Source organism: Pristiophorus japonicus, chromosome 23, assembly GCF_044704955.1.
Source record: "Pristiophorus japonicus isolate sPriJap1 chromosome 23, sPriJap1.hap1, whole genome shotgun sequence".
NCBI lineage: Eukaryota > Metazoa > Chordata > Chondrichthyes > Pristiophoridae > Pristiophorus > Pristiophorus japonicus.
In genome coordinates, this window is record NC_091999.1 from 36,882,893 (window position 1) to 36,904,186 (window position 21,294).

The window sequence follows — 21,294 nt, forward strand, 5'->3', positions numbered from 1 at the left end:
ACAAAATCTACAATAGTGTGTGAAAGTTTCCACTAAATAAAATCTCCAATTGGAAAGAGCTTGCTGACAATTCTTAATGCCTTGCTCATTACACACAGTGGCCCCTCCATATCCACCAGAAAGAAGGGGAATGGGAATTGGTGGGGAATCAGTGTACCCAAATGTTGTTGTTCCCATCTGGGTGGATCAATCCTCTCGGCACGAGAATGGAGACAAGTCCAGACCAAAACTGTGCGCAGTAGCCCAGGTGTGGTCTTACAGTTGTAGCAGGACTTCCCTACTTTTAGACTCCATCCCCTTTGCAATAAAGGCCAGCATTCAGTTTGCCTTCCTGATTATTGCTGTACCTGCATGCAAACATTTTGAGTTTCATGTACAAGAATCCCCAGATCTCTCTGTATAACAGCATTTTATAATTGTCCACATCTAAATAATAATTTGCTTTTTTTTCCTACCAAAGGAAATCACCTGATATTTTACCACATTATAGTCCATCTGCCAGATTTTTGCCCACTCATTGAACCTATCTATATCCCTTTGTAGATTCTTTGCGTCCTCCTCACAACTTGCTTTCCCACCTATCTTTGTACCATCGGCAAATTTGGCTATGTTACATTCGGTCCCTTCATCCAAGTCATTAATATAAATTGTAATTAGTTGAGGCCCCAGTACTTATCACTGCGGCACCCCACTAGTTACTGTTTGCCAACCTGAAAATGACCCATTTATCCGGACTCTCTGTTTTCTGTTAGTTCAGCAATCCTCTCTTCATGCTGATATATTACACCCAACCCCGTGAGCTCTTAGCATGTGCAGTAATATTTTGTGTGGCACCTTATTGAATGCTTTCTGGAAATCAAAATATACAACATCAAATGATTCTCCCTTATCCACTCTGCTCGTTACATCCTTAAACAACTACAGCAAATTTGTCAAACATGATTTCCCTTTCATAAAACCATGCTAACTCTGCCTAACTGCAGTATGGTTTTCTAAATGTCCTGCTAGTACATCCTTAATGATGAACTTGAGTATTTCCCACTGACAGATGGTAAGCTAACTGATGTATAGTTTCCTGCTCTCTGTCTCCCTCCTTACTTGAATAGGCATGTTACATTTGCAGTTTTCCAGTCCACTGGGACCTCTCCAGAATTCAGGGAATTTTGGTGGATTACAACTAATGCATGCACTATCTCTGCAACTAATTATTTTAAGACCCGAGGATGCATGCCATCAGGTCCAGGGGACTTGTCCACCTTCAGTCACATTAGTTTGATTAGCACTTTATCTGTAGTGATAGTGATTGTTTTAAGTCATCCCCCCCAACTCCCCCTCCGCAATAGCTCCTTGGTTAGCAACTGTTGGGATGTTTTTAGTGTCCTCTACCGTGAAGCCTAATACAAAATATTCGTTCAAAATCTCTGCCATTTCCGTGTTTCCCATTAGTAATTCTCCAATGTCATCCTCTAAATGAGCAATGTTTACTTTAGATACTCGTTTCCTTTTTATATCCCTGTAGAAGCTCTTACTGTCTGTTTTTATATTTCTTGCTAGTTTGCTCTCATCTGCTATCTTCTCTGTCTTTTTCATTTTTTAGTTGTCCTTTGCAGGTTTCTAAAAATTTCCAATCCTCTGGCCTTCCACTGTCCTTCACAACATTATCTGCCATTTTTTCCAATTTGATTCCATCCTTTACTTCCATGATGACACTTGTTGCACACGTGATTGACCAGGACACGAGAAGTGTGGTTGTTCCACAACGACAGGGTTTCATCTGTTTCAACAGAAACAACTACACTGTGTTATTTCCTGAAATAATCCCCGCTGTCTGGCCTGAATGATTCCATGTCACTACCAAATGCTGCAATGTTTCCTCCACCCCACAGAGTTCCATCTGTTTAAAGCCACGACAGAAATGTCCCGTTTCCTCCTGGAGTTTGAGGGACATCAGCTTTAACAATGGGGCAGAGTTTCAGCCAATGAGCGAGATCCAGATCCAGCCCCGCCCACTGCGGGGCTGAAAGCCCCACCTCTCGTACACTGTGATTGCTTGGAGGATCAACCGCCTGACTGGTCCTCCAGCCCCGCCCCCACTCTCCCTATTGGTCGGGAGCTGCCGTCAATCAGCCGGGCAGTGTGAGCTGAGCATGCACAGTGGGTGAGTCAGCAGGTGAGAGATGGGCAGAGGGAGGGAGCGGGTTAATAAAGAACGCGCTTATTTGTACTGCCAAAATGGCCGCCACGCCGCAACATTTGTCTATGATTGGTCCCTTGGAAGATTAGCCAAACCCTGAGATTTCACTGGAATGTGTAACTGGAACCGCCCATCCCAAGGTCTCACTGACTTTGCAAATTGTAACTTGATCCACTTTGAATTCCTGAAGTGACAGAGGACAGAGCTCCCTATAAGATAGCAAGGGCCAGCCAAAGTACCTTGCCCCCATCCCAGTGCATGCATCCCCCAGCCGAAGTGCATTACCCCAGTCCAATACATGCCTCCCCCAGCCGAAGTGCGTTACCCCAGTCCCAGTGCATGCCTCCCCCAGTCAAAATGCATTACCCCCATCCCAGTGCATACCTCCCCCAGCCGAAGTACTTTACCCCAGTCCCAATACAAGCCTCCCCCAGCAGAAGGGCTTTACCCCAGTCCCAAGATATGCCTCCCCCAGCTGAATGTCTTACCCCAGTACCAGTGCATGCCTCACCCAGCAGTAGTGCCCGACTCTAGTCCCATTGCATTTCTCCTCCCGCCAAAGTATCTTACCACCGTCCAAGTATATGCCTCCCACAGCCAAAGTGCCTTACCCCAGTACCAGTATAAGCCTCCCCCAGTTGAAGTGCCTTACCCCAGTCCTAGTCGATGCCTCCCCCAGGCAAAGTGCCTTACCCCAGTCCCAGTATATGCCTCCCCCAGCCGAAGGGCCTTACCAAAGTTCAAGTGCATGCCTCCCCCAGCCGAAGTGCCTTACCCCAGTCAGAGTGCATGCCTCCCCCAGCCAAAATACCTTACCCCAGTCCCAGTGCAGGCCTCCCCCAGCCAAAGTGCCTTACCTTGTCCTATTGCATTTCTCCCTCATCCGAAGTGTCTTACCACCATCCCAATATATGCCTCCCACTGCTGAAGTGCCTCACCCCAGTCCCAGTGTATCACTCCCCCAGCTGAAGTGCCTTACCAAAGTTCAAGTGCATGCCTCCCCCAGCCGAAGTGCCTTACCCCAGTCACAGTGCATGCCTCCCCCAGCCAAATTGCCTTACCCCAGTCCCAGTATTTGCCTCCCCCAGCCGAAGGGCCTTACCAAAGTTCAAGTGCATGCCTCCTCCAGCTGAAGTGCCTTACCCCAGTCCCAGTGTCTGCCTCCCCAGCTGAAGTGCCTTACCCCAGTCCCAGTGCAACCCTCCCCCAGCTGAAGTGCCTTACCCCAGTCCCAGTGCATGCCTCCCCCAGCTGAAGTGCCTTCGCCCAGTCCTAGTGCACCTGCCCCCAGCCAACGTGCCTTACCCAAGTCCGAGTGCAGGCCTCCCCCAGCCAAAGTGCCCTACCCTCGTCCCATTGCATTTCTCTCCCTGCCGAAGTGTTTTACCACTGTCCCAGTATATGTCTCCCCCAGGCAAAGTGCCTTACCCCAGTCCCAGTATATGCCTCCCCCAGCCAAAGTGCCTTACCCCAGTCACAGTATATGCCTCCCCCAGCCGAAGTGCCTTACCCCAGTCCCAGTGCAGGCCTCCCCCACTCAAAGTGGCTCAATCCAGTCCCATTGCATTTGTCGCTCATCCGAATTGTCTTACCCCAGTCCCAGTATATGCCTCCCCCAGCTGAAGTGCGTTACACCAGTCCCAGTGAATGCCACCCCAGCTGAATTACCTTACCCCAGTCCCAGTTTATCCCTCCCTCAGTTGAAGTGCCTTACCGCAGTCCCAGTGTTAGCATCCCCCAGTTGAAGTACCTTACACAAGTCCCAGGTATCCCTCCCCCAGTTGAAGTGCGTTACCCGAGTCGCAGTGTATCCCTCCCACAGCCGAAGTGCCTTACCCCAGTCCCACTGTGTCCCTCCCCAGATGAAGTGCTTTGCCCCAGTCCCAGTGCATGCCTCTCCCAGTTGAAGTGCCTTACTCCAGTTCGAGTGCACACCTCTGCCAGCCGAAGTCCCTTACACCAGTGCCAGTGCATGCCTCTCCTAGCCAAAGTACCTTGTCCCAGTCCCAGTACCAGTATATGCCTCCACCAACCGAAGTGCCTTAAACCAGTCGTAGTTTATGCCTATCCCAGCCGAAGTGCCTTACCCCAGTCCCAGTGCACACCTCCCCCAGCCGAAGTGCCTTGCCAAAGTGTGAGTGCATGCCTCCCCCAGCCAAAGTATTTTACCCCAGTCGCAGTGCATGCCTTGCCCAGCCGAAGTGCCTTACCCTAATCCCAGTATATGCATCCCCCAGCTGAAGTGCCTTATCCCAGTCCCAGTGTATCCCTCCCCCAGTTGAAGTGCCTCCCCCAGTTGAAGTGCCTGACCCCAGTCCCATTGCATGCGTCCCCCAGCCAAAGTGCCTTACCCTAGTTAGAGTGCATGCCTCCCCCAGCCGAAGTGTCTTACCCCAGTCACAACATATGCCTCCCCCAGCCGAAGAGCCTGATCCCAGTCACAGTGCATGCCTCCCCCAGCCGAAGTTCCTTAATGCAGTCCAAGTGAATGCCTCCCCCAGCCGACGTATCTTACCCCAGTCCCAGTTTATCCTTCCCTCAGTTGAAGTGCCTTACCCCAGTCCCAGTGCATGCCTCCCCCAGGTGAAGTGCCTTAGCCCAGTCCCAGTGTCTCCCTCCCCCAGTTGAAGTGCCTTACCCCAGTCCCAGTGTTAGCGTCCCCCAGTTGAAGTGCTTCATCACAGTCCCAGTGTATCCCTCCCCCAGTTGAAGTGCCTTACCCCAGTCCCAGTGTTAGCGTCCCCCAGTTGAAGTGCCTTACCACAGTCCCAGTGTATCCCTCCACCCGTTGAAGTGCATTACCCCAGTCGCAATGTATCCCTCCCCGAGCCGATGTGCCTTACCCCAGTCCCACTGTATCCCTCCCCAGTTGAAGTGCGTTACCCAATTCACAATATATGCCTCCCCCAGCCGAAGTAGCATTGCTCAGTGCAAATGCATGCCTCCGTCAACCAAAGTACCCTACCCCAGTCCCAGTGAATGCCTCCCCCAGCCAAAGTGCCTTAAACCAGTCCCAGTGTATCCCTCCACCAGTTGACGTGCCTTACCGCAGTCCCAGTGCATGCCTCCCCCAGTTGAAGTACCTTACACAAGTTCCAGGTATCCCTCCCCCTGTTGAAGTGCGTTACCCTAGTCCCAGTGTATCCCTCCCCCAGCCGAAGTGCCTTACCCCAGTCCCAGTATATGCCTCCCCCAGCCGTAGTGCCTAACCCCAGTCCCAGTGCATTCCTCCTCAGCCAAAGTGCCCTAACCCAATCCCAGTATATGCCTCCCCCAGCTGTAGTGCCTTACCTCAGTCCTAGTGTAACCCTCCCTCTGTTGAAGTGCCTTACCCCAGTCTGAGTGTGTGCCTCCCCCAGTTGAAGTACCTTGTTCCCGTCCCAATGTATCCCTCCCACATTTGAAGTGCCTTACCTCAGTCCCAGTGTATCCCTCCCCAGCAGAAGTGCCTTACCCCAGTCCAAGTGTATCCCTCCCCCAGTTGAAGTGCCTTCCCCCAGTCCCAGTGCATGCCTCCCCCAGTTAAAGTGCCTTACTCCAGTCCGAGTGCACACCTCTGCCAGCCGAAGTCCCTTACACCCGTGCCAGTGCATGCCTCTCGCAGACAAAATGCCTTGTCCCAGTCCCAGTATATGCCTCCACCAACCAAAGTGCCTTAAACCAGCCAAAGTGCCTTACCCCAGTCCCAGTACACACCTCCCCCAACCAAAGTACCCTACCCCAGTGCCAGTATATTCTCCACTAGCCGAAGTGCCTTACCCTATTCCCAGTGCATGCCTCCCCCAGTTGAAGTGCCTTAGCCCAGTCCCAGTTTATGCCTCCCCCATTTGAAGTGTCTTATTCCAGACCCAGTGTAGCCCTCCCACAGTTGAAGTGCCTTTCCTCCAGTCCAAGGGAATCCCTACCCCAGTTGAAGTGCCTTACCCCAGTGCCAGTGTAACCCTCCCTTAGTTGAAGTGCCTTACCCCGGTCCAGTGTATCCCTGCCCCAGTTGAAGTGCCTTACCCCAGTCCCAGTATATGCGCCCCCAGCCTTAGTGCCTTACCGCAGTCCCAGGGTATCCCTCCCCAGCTGAAGTGCTTTAGCCCAGTCCCGGTGTAAGCCTCCCGCAGTTGAAGTGCCTTATTCCAGACCCAGTGTATCCCTCCCACAGTTGAAGTGCCTTTCCTCCAGTTACAGTGTATCGCTCCCCAGCCAAAGTGTCTTACTCCAGTCCCAATGTATGCCTCCCCCAGTTGAAGTGCCTTACCCCAGTGCCAGTTTATCCCTCCCCCAGTTGAAGTGCCTAACCCCAGTCCCTGTATATGCTTCCCCCAGCCGTAGTGCCTTACCCCAGTCCCAGTGCATGCCTCCTCAGCCAAAGTGCCCTACCCCAATCCCAGTATATGCCATCCCCAGCTGTAGTGCCTTACCTCAGTCCCACTGTAACCCTCCCTCTGTTGAAGTGCCTTACCCCAGTCCCAGTGTATCCCTCCCCAGCCGAAGTGCCTTACCCCAGTCCAAGTGTATCCCTCGCCCAGTTGAAGTGCCTACCCCCAGTCCCAGTGCATGCCTCCCCCAGTTGAAGTGCATTGTTCCAGTCCCAGTGTATCCCTCCCCAGCCGAAGTGCCTTACACCAGTCCCAGTGTATCCCTCCCCAGCCGAAGTGCCTTACACCAGTCCAAGTGTATCCCTCGCCCAGTTGAAGTGCCTCCCCCAGTTGAAGTGCACTGTTCCAGTCCCAGTGTATCCCTCCCCCAGTTGAAGTACCTTGTTCCTGTCCCAATGTATCCCTCCAACATTTGAAGTGCCTTACCCCAGTCCCAGTGTATCCCTCCCCAGCCGAAGTGCCTTACCCAGTCCAAGTGTATCCCTCGCCCAGTTGAAGTGCCTACCCCCAGTCCCAGGACATGTCTCCCCCAGCCGAAGTGCCTTACCCCAGTCCTATTTCCCTGCACCACCTGCATGGAATGATTCGGGCCAGGAGGGGGCGGGGCTTGCTGCTTGTCAATCACAAAGTGCAGAACCAATAGTTCCCTGGGTTAATAAACCCGGGGAGTGAGAGGGGTCTCACAGCCCGAGTGTGGGCCCAGGTCCGAGAGACAACACTCCGCACCATCCGCTTCAAACACACCCGGGCTGGTCCCCAGGTCCCGAATCACAGCCTGCAGACCCCGTGTTTACCCACCGGTTACAGACACGGTCAATGAGCGTCCGCGGGAGTGGGCTCAGCGGCCGCCATCTTGGTCAGGGCGGGGCGAGCAGGCTCAGCGGCCGCCATCTTGGTCAGGGCGGGGCGAGCAGGCTCAGCGGCCACCATCTTCGCCAGGGTGGGGCGTTGGAGATCGTGCTGAGCGGCCGCCATCTTGGTCTGGGCGGGTCTCGCGGCGCATGCGTGGCTTTTTCAGCAGGGACAATGGGTGGGCGGGGCTTCAGGTTGTCTGTCAGTTTGATTGGACCACATATTTGTGACCAGGTCAGTGGCCGCTGAAAGGGAGTCTTCTTGAGCTGATTATTGCCTGGTGACTCTGGGCCAGCCCGACTCACCTTATTGGGCCAGCCTGGGCTCACCCCATTGGGCCAGCCTGGGCTCACCCCATTGGGCCAGCCTGGGCTCACCCTATTGGCCATCCCGGGCTCACCTTATTGGGGCAGCATGGGCTCACCCTATTGGACCAGCACAAAAGACGCAGTGTCCAGCAGAGAGAATCAGCAGCACATTGATTTATTCTCACTCTGTGCACAGCGGGTGCAGAACTGAACCCAACCTTGTAAACTGGAAATGCATCATCACAGTCACATTGGGGAGAGGACGTTCACTTGCTCTGAGTGTGGGAAGTGATTCACTCAGTCATCCAACCTGCTGACACACCAGCGAGTTCACAAGTGACTGCAGGGGTTAGATTCTGCTGTTATTGCTGGTGTTAATGGCTTCCTGACTGAATCTTGTTTCTTGTGTTGGTTGGAATTTGTTTCTGCTGATGTGAATAACCCCTATAACTGGGCTGGAGTTTAATAATTTGATATTATAAATAACATAGTGTGGCGATATTTGATGTCTCCAAGATAAGAGGGGACTAAGTTATATCCTGTTGCCGACTGCACCATTTTGTGCATTTTCTACTTTCTAACTCTACATTATTTCAGTCTCATATCTTTGGTTACTCTCAGGGACAAGTCCCAGTTCCTCTTACCTTCCAGAGTACCTCTCCTTGCCTTGGTATCGAGCAAAGGTGTCAGAAACACGCCCGGGATCACTAAACACAAAACCCAGTCTCTTAATCACTTTCAGATACTGGACTAAATGTGTGCCTCTGTTGGAGCGGATTTTTGGACATATACTTGACTAGTATACGGGACCAAACATTTGTTTTTATTTTCCCCCTGAATGTATTTTGTAAGGGACAATACTGATGCATTGTGCTTTATACAAAAAAACACAGTTAGACTTCAAGGTATGCTGGCCTTGAGTTATGGAGATAGGAAAGTGAGATAATGAACGACTGGAGAGATAAGTGGGGGTATGTTTGTCTTTACCGATGCCAAAAAGCCTGCCACTTGTTTTTTTGTTGATAAAAGGGGAACTAGTCCTCTTGGATGTATATAATTCCTGTCACAATGCGATGCTGGTTTATATCAAGAGCTCAGCCTTGGACAGTAATTGTATGAAAAGCTTTGTAAACCTTGTAATGCGATGAATGGACTTAAGGACTAGTGCTAAAGCACGTGATGTAAAGTGACGTAATTTGTAAGATAAAAAACCTCACTGGAGATATCAAATTGAGAAGCTGGTTCAGAGACAGGTGTATCTAACACTTCTCCCAAAGCTTTGTCTCCGATTTAATAAATCTCTCTTTATATATTATACAGTCTCGGAAATATTTTTCCACAACAAAATGGCGTCACAAACAGGATACTGTCCCATCAGACGTGATCGCTTAAGACAGTATCTGGTATCTGGTGTTAGAGACTGAGAGAGAGGTGTATGAGCACGATGGGATAGTGTATAAGATACGAGTAAGTAGATAGCAGGAGGAGGCTGACTAACCAGTTTGAGTTGTCCCTTTAGTAAATAAGGTCGGTGCAGAAGGGAGCTGATCACTCCAACCTAGAGGCGAAACTCCGGTGGTAAGGAAACACGCTAGCTTTGTTGCGAAGACAAAGGGTCTCCACAGAGTAGTCATGGCCGTGAGTATTACAGAAACAAAGGGAAACGTCCGAGACTGGCGAACATGGAAGGTAAGGAAGGGAATGTAAAACGCGGGCTGCCCGGGTCATTAATTAATTCCTATCATTAATTGTAACTTGCGTAATTACGTAATGCCATAAAAAAGCTGATGGTGACTATCTTAAGTGACATATGGATCCAAAAATAGAACTGGCCAGACTTAAGCTTTGTTGAATGAAGAGAGACTTTTGTGATGTCTATTTTGAATGAGAATACTTGAGTGATTTTGACAGCGGAATGAATGAAAAGCCTGTTTGGGAAGCTATGGAGTGGCTGACTGTTTTAGCTCCACCCACCTTTTCCAAACAGAGTGAAAGTTTTTTTAACATTTCGTAGTGATGTCCTGTATATGGGAAGTTTTAGAAAGTGTGAACCTTCTGGTATTACATTTTAAGTTAGAAACGCAGGTGTGGATATATACGGATAATAAGTTACAGAGCTAGGAAATGCACAAAGGATAGGTTTGTTGAATAAAAGATAAAAATTCATGGTCCTGGTAGTAAAAAAACAAAGAATTTATTTGTCACGCCCACTTACTTGTCGAAAGAAAACATGCAATTGGGTTGAAAGACATAAATTTAGTCGAGGAATGAGATAAATAATGCCTTTTAAAACGCTCGCATTTTCCTTTGTGTAAAACCTTGACACAAAAGCTTCGAGCTCAGTTTAAAAAAAAAAGTTTTAAATCTAGAAATACCTTCAGGGATCAGGTCAAACTCCTGGCTAGTGGTGAGCTATCTGTGAAGGTGTAAAATGGACTGTTGCAAAAGGCTAAAACAGTAAGTTTTGGCAGTTTAGAAAAGAAAAAGATAAAGACGCAACTTTGAAAATAAACAAATTGAACGATTGGAAAGAAAAAGTGTCTTCGATTGTCTGATGATTTTAAATACAAAACCTAATTTGAAGAAAGGTGATCTAAAAAAAAAAGACGTAATGCACTAATTAGGATCTGGAAAAAAAAGGGGTGTTTGCGATGGATAAAGACATAACTTACTAAATACCAGTTGATATCAGCTGTGAAAAAGATATCGGTTTAATTGGAAAAAAAAAGAATTTGAAGAGGTAAAAAACACTCTCCATTGATGATGATTTTAAATTATTAAAATTAAGTCAGTGCCGCTGGGACCCGAGACGAACAGACAAGTATTGAGAAACTACACCAGGAAACTTCTGAAGAGGAAATAGGTATGTGGACAAAGCATGGCGCAACGCAAGGGAAGGATAACGTTCGGAGACGAAACGACAAGGAAATGGCGCCTGAATGCATACAGAATACCTTATTGGAGTTGCATCATGGCCTGTCTCATTCAGGATGAGAGGCCATGACCGGGAGTCTTGGGAGAGATTGGTGGTGGAAAGGGATGGTGAGAGATATCACCAAACATTGCCATCGATGCGTTACGTGCCCACAATATAATCCAGGCCGGCCCATTAATATTAAAATGGGACACCAGCCCCATCCACGGGGGCCATGGGAACACGTACAAATTGATTTCACAGGTCCTTTGCCCTCATCCCATGGAAAAAAGATATTGCCTAGTGATTATAGATCAATTTACCCGGTGGGTAGAAGCTGTCCCCGCACGTGATTGCACTGCCTCAACAGTGGTAAGGATATTCTGACCAAGGCACCCACTTCACCAGGAAGATTGTAAAAACAATATGCCAGCTGATGGGCATAAAACAAAAATTCCACATCCCCTACCACCTGCAGAGTTCTGGGATGGTAGAGCGCATGAACCATACCCTTAAGAACGCCCTGGCAAAGGCCATGCAAACGTCAGGAAAAACGTGGACGGAAGTATTACCCATTATTTTGATGAAGTTAAGAGCCACGACAAATCGGACAACCGGATTAACCCCTTATGAACTAATGACAGGAAGGGCGATGCAATTACCAGAGAACATCATAACAGGTGGGGCCGATGTAGGCCCATTAAAAGACAAAATAAAACGGTATGTTTTGGAACTAAGTACTCAATTAAAAGGGATGCATAAATTAGTTAGGTACAATCAGGAAGAAAGAGATGCGGAAGCAGAGCTTACAAAGCTCCCTGAAGTCCCGTTGGCGGGAAGTCGCGTTATGGTAAGGGTCCTCCCGGGAAAACTGGGGTTTGCCCCAAAATGGATAGGACTATATGAGGTTATAATCAGCGGGGACACTTGTGCCTGCATCGATGTTAAAGGGAACGGACAATGGAAGCATTGGACCCAGCTTAAGGTTTTTGAACCAGCCGTTTAGCACACGTATTAGTTGTTGTTGTTTGTCTATTTACAGATTGACAGCGAAAGATTCTTCAAGCAAGCCATACGGCCATTTTGACTATTTGTTAATTATAGAGTAATAAGATGAAACTATATATTGCGATCGGTGCGATTATCATAGTTCGTGTTTGGTCCGGCCTGCTAGCTAGACCGAAAAGAGAGTTACATGTGAATACCTTTTTGTACATGTCTTATGTTTATGCGCAAAATGGGAACTTTTCCATTTGCTGAGTATGTTCGCACATCCCCATACATAGCAAAGGAGGCATCCCTTTGAGGTCAATCTCCCTTAACATTTCGGAAGTAGCGGAGTGGGTAATAAAGAAACATGGAGATTGGGGGGGGGGGGGTTACCTTTTAGATGCATTGACGGATGGTACCAGCCGGAATACAATAGGTCGGTACGACCCCCGTTCCTGGTTTTGACCAACACGTCAGGAGTTGGAAGACCCACCGCTGACATTTGTTTCACTCGAAACCTGACTGATGAGGAAACAGGTTTTGAGCAGGATATAGCAATTGTACGCAATACTTTAACCTCACCAGTTGGAACATAACAGACAGCGAAACAATAAACCAGGGGTTCCTTGAAATGGAGGGTTTGAAGAATCAGACAAGTTGCCAGGACTGGGACCCTAAGATTAGGTGGCGACGGGGGTTGAGAGAGAGAGATTGGGATTGAATCTAACAGCATACAATGGCACTTATTTTGTGTGCGAGCACAAGGCCTACCCATGGTTGCCACAGGACTGGAGGGGGTCCTGTTATTTGGGATATGTGGTCCCCTTTGTCAGACGGGTACATACTTTAGCAGAAGTACAGACACCAGGTCGAGTAAGATGAGCTCTTACCCCGGTAGAGAGGCTATTTGGGGTCATGATGCTCCCATTCAGGATAGGACGCACCATGGATGAATTACGTAACCTAGAGAGGGTACTGGAACAGATAGTTAACGACACTGCTGAAGCAATGGAGGGCATAACGGCTGAAATGGTAGCCATACGCACAATGGTACTCCAGAACCATATGGCCCTAGATACTAGTACAAAGTGGGGGCACATGTGCCTTAATTGGAGCTGAATGTTGCACTTACATTCCCGATAATTCAGAAAACATAACCAACCTCGCTGATCACATAAGAAGGGAGGTAAAGAAGTTTTCCACGACAGCAGGAGGATCTGGCTGGTTTGACTGGCTGTTAGGGGAATCCTGGGGGTCCTATCTTATGCATGGAGTAATTATTCTGGTTGTAATAATAATTACTTGCTGTCTGATTATCGGGTGTTTTAATATCTGCTGTAAAGTTATGATGGCCCGACTGATCCAGTAGCCAGTGTAATCGCCGAAGAAGCAGCAGCACACCTGATGGAATACCTGAAAACACCAAGGATGAAGAAACAGACGACGTTGACACTGACCACTATCTTTGAAGGGTAGCCTGGAGCTACAGGCAAGGTGGACATACGGAACATCAGGGAAGTAACATATCCCAAAGGACGAATATATGACACCATGCTACTATCATTGTGGTCATCTGGATTTCGTGAACATCCACCAGGACCAAAAGGGGGAATATTGTTGGAGCGGATTTTTGGACATATACTTGACTAGTATACAGGACCAAACATTTGTTTTTATTTTCCCCTTGAATGAATTTTGTAAGGGACAATACTGATGTAATTTGTTTTTGCAAAAAAACACAGTTAGACTTCAAGGTATGCTGACCTTGAGTTATGGAGATAGGAAAGTGAGATAATGAACAACTGGAGAGATAAGTGGGGGTATGTTTGTCTATACCGGTGCCAAAAAGCCTGCCACTTGTTTTTTTGTTGATAAAAGGGGAACTAGTCCTCTTGGATGTATATAATTCCTGTCACAATGCGAGGCTGGTTTATATCAAGAGCTCAGCCTTGGACAGTAATTGTATGAAAAGCTTTGTAAACCTTGTAATGCGACGATTGGACTTAAGGACTAGTGCTAAAGCACGTGATGTAAAGTGATGTAATTTGTAAGATAAAAGAACCTCACTGGAGATATCAAATTGAGAAGCTGGTGCAGAGACAGGGGTATCTAACACTTCTCCCAAAGCTTTGTCTCCGATTTAATAAACCTCTCTTTATATATTATACAGTCTCTGAAATATTTTTCCACAACACCCCACAGCATCTCTCTCTAAACCAATCACATCAACTAATTGGCAAAGGTTTAGAATCAACGAGATGAATAAGTAAACAAATCACAGCCGAATAACCTAGCTCTATATTCACAGGAGAAAGTCTGTTATCTAACGCCTCGAATGTCAATTGGTGAGATGAGCGACTGAATCACTTTCCACGTGCAACAGAATCCATTCCCACTGTCCCCACATTTGCAGTGTTGAGTCAGGTGGGCGCACGAGTCTCACAGGCTGAACGATTGTTTAAGGTACATCCACACACACAACATGTGTCCTGTTTCTCCCCGCTGTGATTGGTGTTTTTACAAAGGCTGATGATAACGTGATCCTGATCAATCCAGGGAATCTGTCAAATCTTGACGTGATGTCTGGTTTGAGTTTCCCAGCTGCAGATCCTCCTCTTCTAATACCCTGCAAATGGTGGTTACAAACGTTGTTACTTTAAGTAAAGGATTGAAATTCAGAACACACTATTCCAGATTCTACAGAACATCCTGTCCTCTCCTGTCCCCCCTGAGCTGTAAATTCCTTATTCAAGACTCTCCCCTCCATCCTCACTCTCTAAAATCAACATTCCTTTCATCGCCTGAGATGTATTATCTCCAGAAAGTGCTGAATCTGGCTGGGTGCAATTCCACTGACATTAGTAAACCTCTCGTGCCTCACCGTCAGTCGACACAGTGAGTGCCAGCAGGATTTCTACTGTGGTAGGCATCACAGCCTCAAATCCTGTCCTCAAATGACATCTACACACTTCCCAGTTGACGTCACTTGATCGGTCTGAAGAGCAGGGGCAGTGGCTGATTTTTACTCTTATTTAGTCCAATGCTACTGAGGACAATTATAACCCCTGAACTGCTGCCTTGTCTGAGGTCAACCAACAGCCCAGATCAAGGATTGAACTTGGGACCTTCCCAGTCAGTATTGTAGTGTTCTAAAATTTGGGGGGTTGGGGAACGGTTAGAACAGAATATTTTGAAACAAATTTTACTCCACCTTTAAATGAAATCTTCCTCACACTGCACAAATCTGGACTCTTTCCAAATTATACAATTGGATCATCAAAATCAGTGAGTCATTGTAGAAATGTTCAAGTCACTGAAATGAACAGCTTTACAATCACTGCACAGTACAGAAGGGAGAGACTGTTAATGGAAGCTCGGTTAGTGAAGTCCTCCGACACCCCAAGATAAACTGGACTGTCCCTTTAACTATAAAGTAGCAGAGAAAGGGGAGTCCCTGTCCCTTTAAATATCTGCCCCATTCCCCCAGGCAGTGGGAGGAGGAACAGCGCACGGTCTCTTTGTATCCTGACCCAGCAAGCACCGCCGGATGGGCTGCCGCAGGGTCCTAAATTCCACATCGAACATTGTCGGGTTGAGCAGAACAATTGAAAAGGGCACACACACAGTCTTTGCTATATATATAAATATTTATGTGTGTGTGTGAACAAAACACGACACTCTTAATGTTTGCTAGTCAATTGCACAGAGATAAATAATTATCTTCACCAATTATTTTCCAACAATTTATTTCCATTTTGTTTACAATGCAATAGTGGGCTGTTTAATAACTTTACCATTTATTGATAACACATTGTCTTGTGTGCTCTTGTTCAAAAAGTGACGTCACACTGACCATTCTGTTGCAAGGTGACCATGTCTGTCTGCAGTATTCAGTGGGAAAGCGGATTAAATCACATCGAGGATAATGAGCAGCCCCCCCACCTCCCCGCCATCTCTGCGCTTTATTGTCCAGTGATCATCGCACCGTCACACAGAAGCTCCTGAGATTTACCTCCAGTGTGGATCATTGCTGTCAGTGATGGTAAAAATGAAATTGTATGGGTGAAAGAGGAGCTGGGGTGAAGAGTTGTATTTAGAGAGGGAGTTGAAGAGTCGGGATGAAGGAGGTGTATGAGTGAGGGCGATTTACTGAAATTAATCACCTCTGTTGTGCTTTGATGCGGTTCATTTTTATTTTAAAATGTTTAAAATTGCGTGTTTCACTGAAGTTAAATGCGGGGCAGCAGTTACTTGTGGGCACTGGGTTGTTTCTTTTGAATTAATGTGGACCGTATTAATTGGGAATAGACTGAGTGGGATCATTCTGTGCTGAATGCAATGCTGGGCAGCGGGTTTGCACTCAGTCCCAGTGACGAGGTGCTTTCGACAACAAATCCAAAAGCTACTCGCATTGTGACACCAAATCCAGGGACCAATTACACTGAGACACCAAATTCAGGGAACACTTACACTGCGACACGAGATCCTTGGACCAGTTACCCTGAGGCACCAATTCCAGGGACCACTTACACTGAGACTACAAAATTATATAGGATATACAGCACACAAATGGGCCATTCAGAATAACCAGTCCATGCTGGCCTTTGTGCACCATTCGGGAATTAGAGAGTCTTAGTGTGGGCAATGGTCATGATGGTGAAACCACCTCTAGTGAGGGCAAAAGGTGAGTAATGGATGAAGATATCACGGTGGAATCACATGGTGACTGGTAGGGCCTGGTACAGGAACATAAGAAGTAGGAACAGGAGTCGGTCTCATGGCCGATGTGATCATGGACTCAGCTCCACTTTCTTGCCCTTTCCCCATAAACCTTTATTCCCTTATTGCTGAAAAATCAACGTATCTCCGCCTTAAATATATTCAATGACCGAGCCTCCACAGCTCTCTGGGGCAGAGAATTCCATAGATTTACAACCCTCTGAGAGAAGAAATACCTCCTCATCTCAGTTTTAAATTGGCGGCCCCTTATTCTGAGACTTTGCCCCCTAGTTTTAGTTTCCCCTGTGAGTGGAAATATCCTCTCTGCAAGCACATTGTCGAGTTTCCTCATTATCCTGTATTTTTCAATAAGATCACCTCTCATTCTTCTGAACTCCAATGAGTATAGGCCCAACCTACTCAACTTATCTTCATAAGTCAATCACCTCATCACTGGAAGCAACCTAGTGAACTTTCTCTGAACCGCCTCCAATGCAAGCATATTCCTCCCAAAATACGGAGATGAAAACTGTATGCAGTACTCTTGGTTTGGATTCACCAATACCTTGTGCAGTTGTAGCAGGACTTCTCAGCTTTTATAATCCATCCCCCTTGCAATAAAGGTCATCATTCCATTTGCCTTTCTGTTTACTTGCTGTATCTGCACACTAATGTTTTGTGTTTCATGCACAAGGACCTCCAACTCCCTCTGTATTACAGTACTTTGCAATTTTTCTCCATTTAAATTATAATTTGCTTTTCTATTTTTTTCAATTTTGTAATAGGTTATTGTCAGAAGCACTTTTCAGACAGGCTGATAATTTGATGTAACCAGCGCAGCAAATGTATCCGTCTGTTCTTGTTCCAAAATACCAAAATCTAATGTCGCTAATTAAACGTTTGGTGAGATTTGTAGAGATGTGGAAGAAGGGATGAAATGAGGCTTGCAGGAAAGAATGTTCTTTGAATGAATAGTTTGTGAGGCAGTTTTGTGACTCGTCTGCATGAGGTTAAAGGCATGAAATGGAAAAGGACACGTCCAGTGACACTTATATTGTCAATAATGGTTTCTATGTTAATTACTCATCATCATAGGCAGTTCCTCGGAATCAAGGAAGACTTGCTTCCACTCCTGTAGTGAGTTCTTTGGTGGCTGAACAGTCCGATACGAGATCCACTGATTTGTCACAGATGGGACAGATAGTTGTTGAGGGAACGGGTAGGTGGGACTCGTTTGTATACGCTCTTTCTGCTGCCTACACTTGACTTCTGCATACTCTCGGCGTTGAGACTCGAGGTGTACAAATAATTACTATCTCCTAAGCCTCATCATCATCATAGACAATCCCTCGAAATTGAGGAAGAATTGCTTCCACTCTAAAAGTGAGTTCTCAGGTGATTGTACAGTGCAATATGGGAATTATAGTCACTGTCACTGGTAGGACAGACAGTTGTTGATGGAAAGTCTGGGTGAGGAGTCTGGTTTCTCAGATGCTCCTTCCGCTACCTTCGTTTGTTTGCAGCATGCTCTCGGCGCTGAGACTCGAGGTGTTCAGCACCCTCCTGCATGCTTTTCCTCCACTTACGGTGGTCTTTGGCCAGGGATTCCAAGGTGCCTAATATCCTACTGACGATCCCAACCACTAACCCCAATCCTAACAAATAACCACAACCACTAAACCCTAAACTTGCACCCAAACCCAGTCCCGAACCAAAGGTTGTTCACAGGGATCAGTGGAGGAGCTAAAGACCCGATAATGGAAATATTTAAACAATTATCTTGATGCAAGAAATTCTGCAAGCTATGTAAGTAACAAGAAATTATATCAACAAAACTTTCAAAATCAGCAAAGATAGTTACAAAGATCACACATTTCAAAGATTATTACATATAGTAACCACATTCAAAAATCGTTAAACAATATACAAAATAATAGATTTCAAGTCTAAAGCATCATAGTTCAATCAATAGTTGGTTGAAAGGAACGTTATATGAGTGTAACGTGAGACACTCTGGTTCAGTTTATGACACCCACAAGCCGAATACTCAAACAGAACAACCTTGGGATTTGATGTCATAAAAGATGAACTGGGTGAGAAGTGAAATAATCTACAGTAAGAAAAGGCCCAAAATGGAACAGTCGGTAACAGAACATTAAGTAGATATTATTATGGAGAAATCAAACATTCGACACACTGTGTTTGAACCAAGCTGATTTATTCAATATTTGTATAGAACATTAATCTCCAGCTCAGGTATAGGGGTTATTAAGATCAGCAGAAACAAACAATATCTGCCAGAATGAATATCGTTCAATGCCCAATGCAATCAAATTATATCCTGTTCTATTCACCAATACAGCTAGTAAATGGCAGGTTATTTACCCAGTATGCACCACGGGCGAGAAGGTGCCGAACCCAAACTACAGGAGTTCAGTGCGCAGGCGCGCGTCGTGGCTGGTTTTGGAGCATGCGCGGCGAATGTAGTGGCGAAGGAGAAACGGGCAACATGACCTCCGCAGAAGCGTTCCACTTGAGCGGGTGGAGGGGAGCAATGGACCAGCGGGTCGCTTGGAAGGCTTCATAAAGCACTGGTGCCCGCCGCAAGCCCGGAATAATAACCGGCATATCGGCGGTTGCAGTTTTGGGGCTTTCTCCCGGTCACAGGCCCAGGCTAACGGCGGCCATCTTCGTGCAGGAAGGCGGGCTCAGCGCTCGGCCAGCTTGATTCGCTGAGTCGCACCGCGCATGCGCGGCCATCTTGGTTCAGGAACAAAGTGAGCGATGTCCGTGTCTGTTTCCAACCGGGTCCCAGTGGGTAAAGGTGTAAAACAGATATTTTATTCTCACTCTCCACACCTCGAATTTCTCAACATCTCCCCTAAAGGCGATGCTTAGTACCGACCTTATGGGTTAAGTCCTACATAATTGTAACAGAGAAGGGCCAGAAATATTCAATCCTTGGGTTAGAATCCCCATGTTCAGTCCCAGGGTTAGAATCTCCATCTCATCATTATCATAGGCAGTCCCTCGGAATCGAGGAAGACTTGCTTCCACTCCTAAAGTGAGTTTATTGGCGGCTGTACAGTCGAATACGAGAGCCACAGATTCTGTCACAGGTGGGACAGATAGTCGTTGAGGGAATGGGTGGGAGGGACTGGTTTGCCGCACGCTCTTTCCGCTGCCTGCACTTGATTTCTGCATGCTCTCTGCATTGAGACTCGAGGTGCTCAGCGCCCTCCCGGATGCACTTCCTCCACTTAGGGCGGTCTTTGGCCAGGGACTCGCAGGTGTCAGTGGGGATGTCACACTTTATCAGGGAGGCTTTGAGGGTGTCCTTGTAACGTTTCCGCTGCTCACGTTTGGCTCGTTTGCCAAGAAGGACTCCACAAAAGAGCACTTGCTTCGGGAGTCTCATGTCTGGCATGCAAACTGTGTGGCTTGCCCAGTGGAGCTGATCGAGTGTGGTCAGTGCTTCAATGCTGGGGATGTTAGCCTAGATGAGCACACTGATGTTGGTGCGCCTGTCATTCCAGAGGATTTGTAGGATCTTGTGGAGACATCATTGGTGATATATCTCCAACGACTTGAGGTGTCTACTGTACATGGTCCGTGCCTCTGAGCCATTCAGGATGTGGGTATTACTACAGCCCTGTAGACCATGAGCTTGGTGGTAGCTTTGAGGGCCTGGTCTTTGAGCACTCTTTTCCTCCGTCGGCTGAAGGCTGCACTGCTGCACTGGAGGTGGTGTTGCATCTCTTCATCAATGTCTGCTTTTGTTGATAAGACGCTCCCGCAGTATGGGAAATGCTCCATGTTGTCGAGGGCTGCACCGTGGATCTTGATGACTGGGTGGCAGTGTTGTACGTCGAGTACTGGCTGGTGGAGGATCTTTGTCTTACGAATATTTAGCGTAAGGCCCATGCTTTTGAGTTCCTCAGTAAATACGTCGACTATATCCTGGAGTTCAGCCTCAGAATGTGCGCAGACACAGGTGTTGTCCACGTACTGTAGCTCAACGACAGAGGTTGGGGTTATCTTGGACTTTGTCCTGGAGGCGGCGAAGATTATACAGCTTCCTGCTGGTTCTGTAGTTTTGTTCCACTCCAGCAGGGAATTTGTTGAATGTGAGGTAGAGCATGGCAACGAGGAAGATTGAGAAGAGGGTGGGAGATATGATGCAGCCCTGTTTGACCCTGGTCCCGACGTGGATTGGGTCTGTAATGGATCCGTTGGTAAGGATTATCACCTGCATGTCATCATGGAGCAGGCGAAGGATGTTGAGATATTTTTGAGGGCATCCAAAATGGAGGAGGATGCTCCATGGAACCTCATGGTTCACAGTGTCAAATCCCTTTGTAAGGTTGAAAAAGCCCTTGTATCACAGCTGGCGCTGGTCCCTGCATTTTTCGTGCAGCTGTCGCGCTGCAAAGAACATGTCCGATGTGCCCCGTGGGGCACTGTGACTTCAGGAGGAGCTCCTCGGCCACAGGGAGAAGACGGTTGAAGAGGACTCGAGCAAAAACTTTCCCAGTGGCTGATTACCAGGGAGATTCCTCTGTAGTTGCTGCAGTTGGACTTGCCCCCCCTTTTTAAAGATGGTCACGATCACTGCATCTCTGTGATCTCCCGTCATGCTCTCCTCCCTCCAGATGAGAGCGATGAGGTCATGTATCCATGCCATCAGCACATCTCCGCCATGCTTTAGCGCCTCAGTAGGGATTCCATCCGCTCCCGTAGCCTTGTTGTTCTTGAGTTGTCTTATGGCTTTTCCTACTCATGCAACGTTGGTGTTTCACTGAAGTGGGGGCGGGACGCATGCTGTGGGATGGAGTCGAGAACACTCGAGTCAAATTCAGAATCTCGATTGAGGAGATCTTCGAAGTGCTCCTTCCAGCGGACCTTGACAACCTCGGTGTACTTGATGAGTGTTTCCCCATTCTTGGC

General features: G+C 47.5%; 1 protein-coding gene across 1 annotated transcript in view; it reads left to right on the top strand.

Annotated features, from left to right (window-relative positions):
* The window catches only part of LOC139235642 (zinc finger protein 229-like), a gene marked incomplete at its 3' end in the record, with an annotated part of 68,086 nt that overhangs the window by 41,255 nt on the left and 5,537 nt on the right, over positions 1–21,294 (top strand). The window lies entirely within an intron of this gene.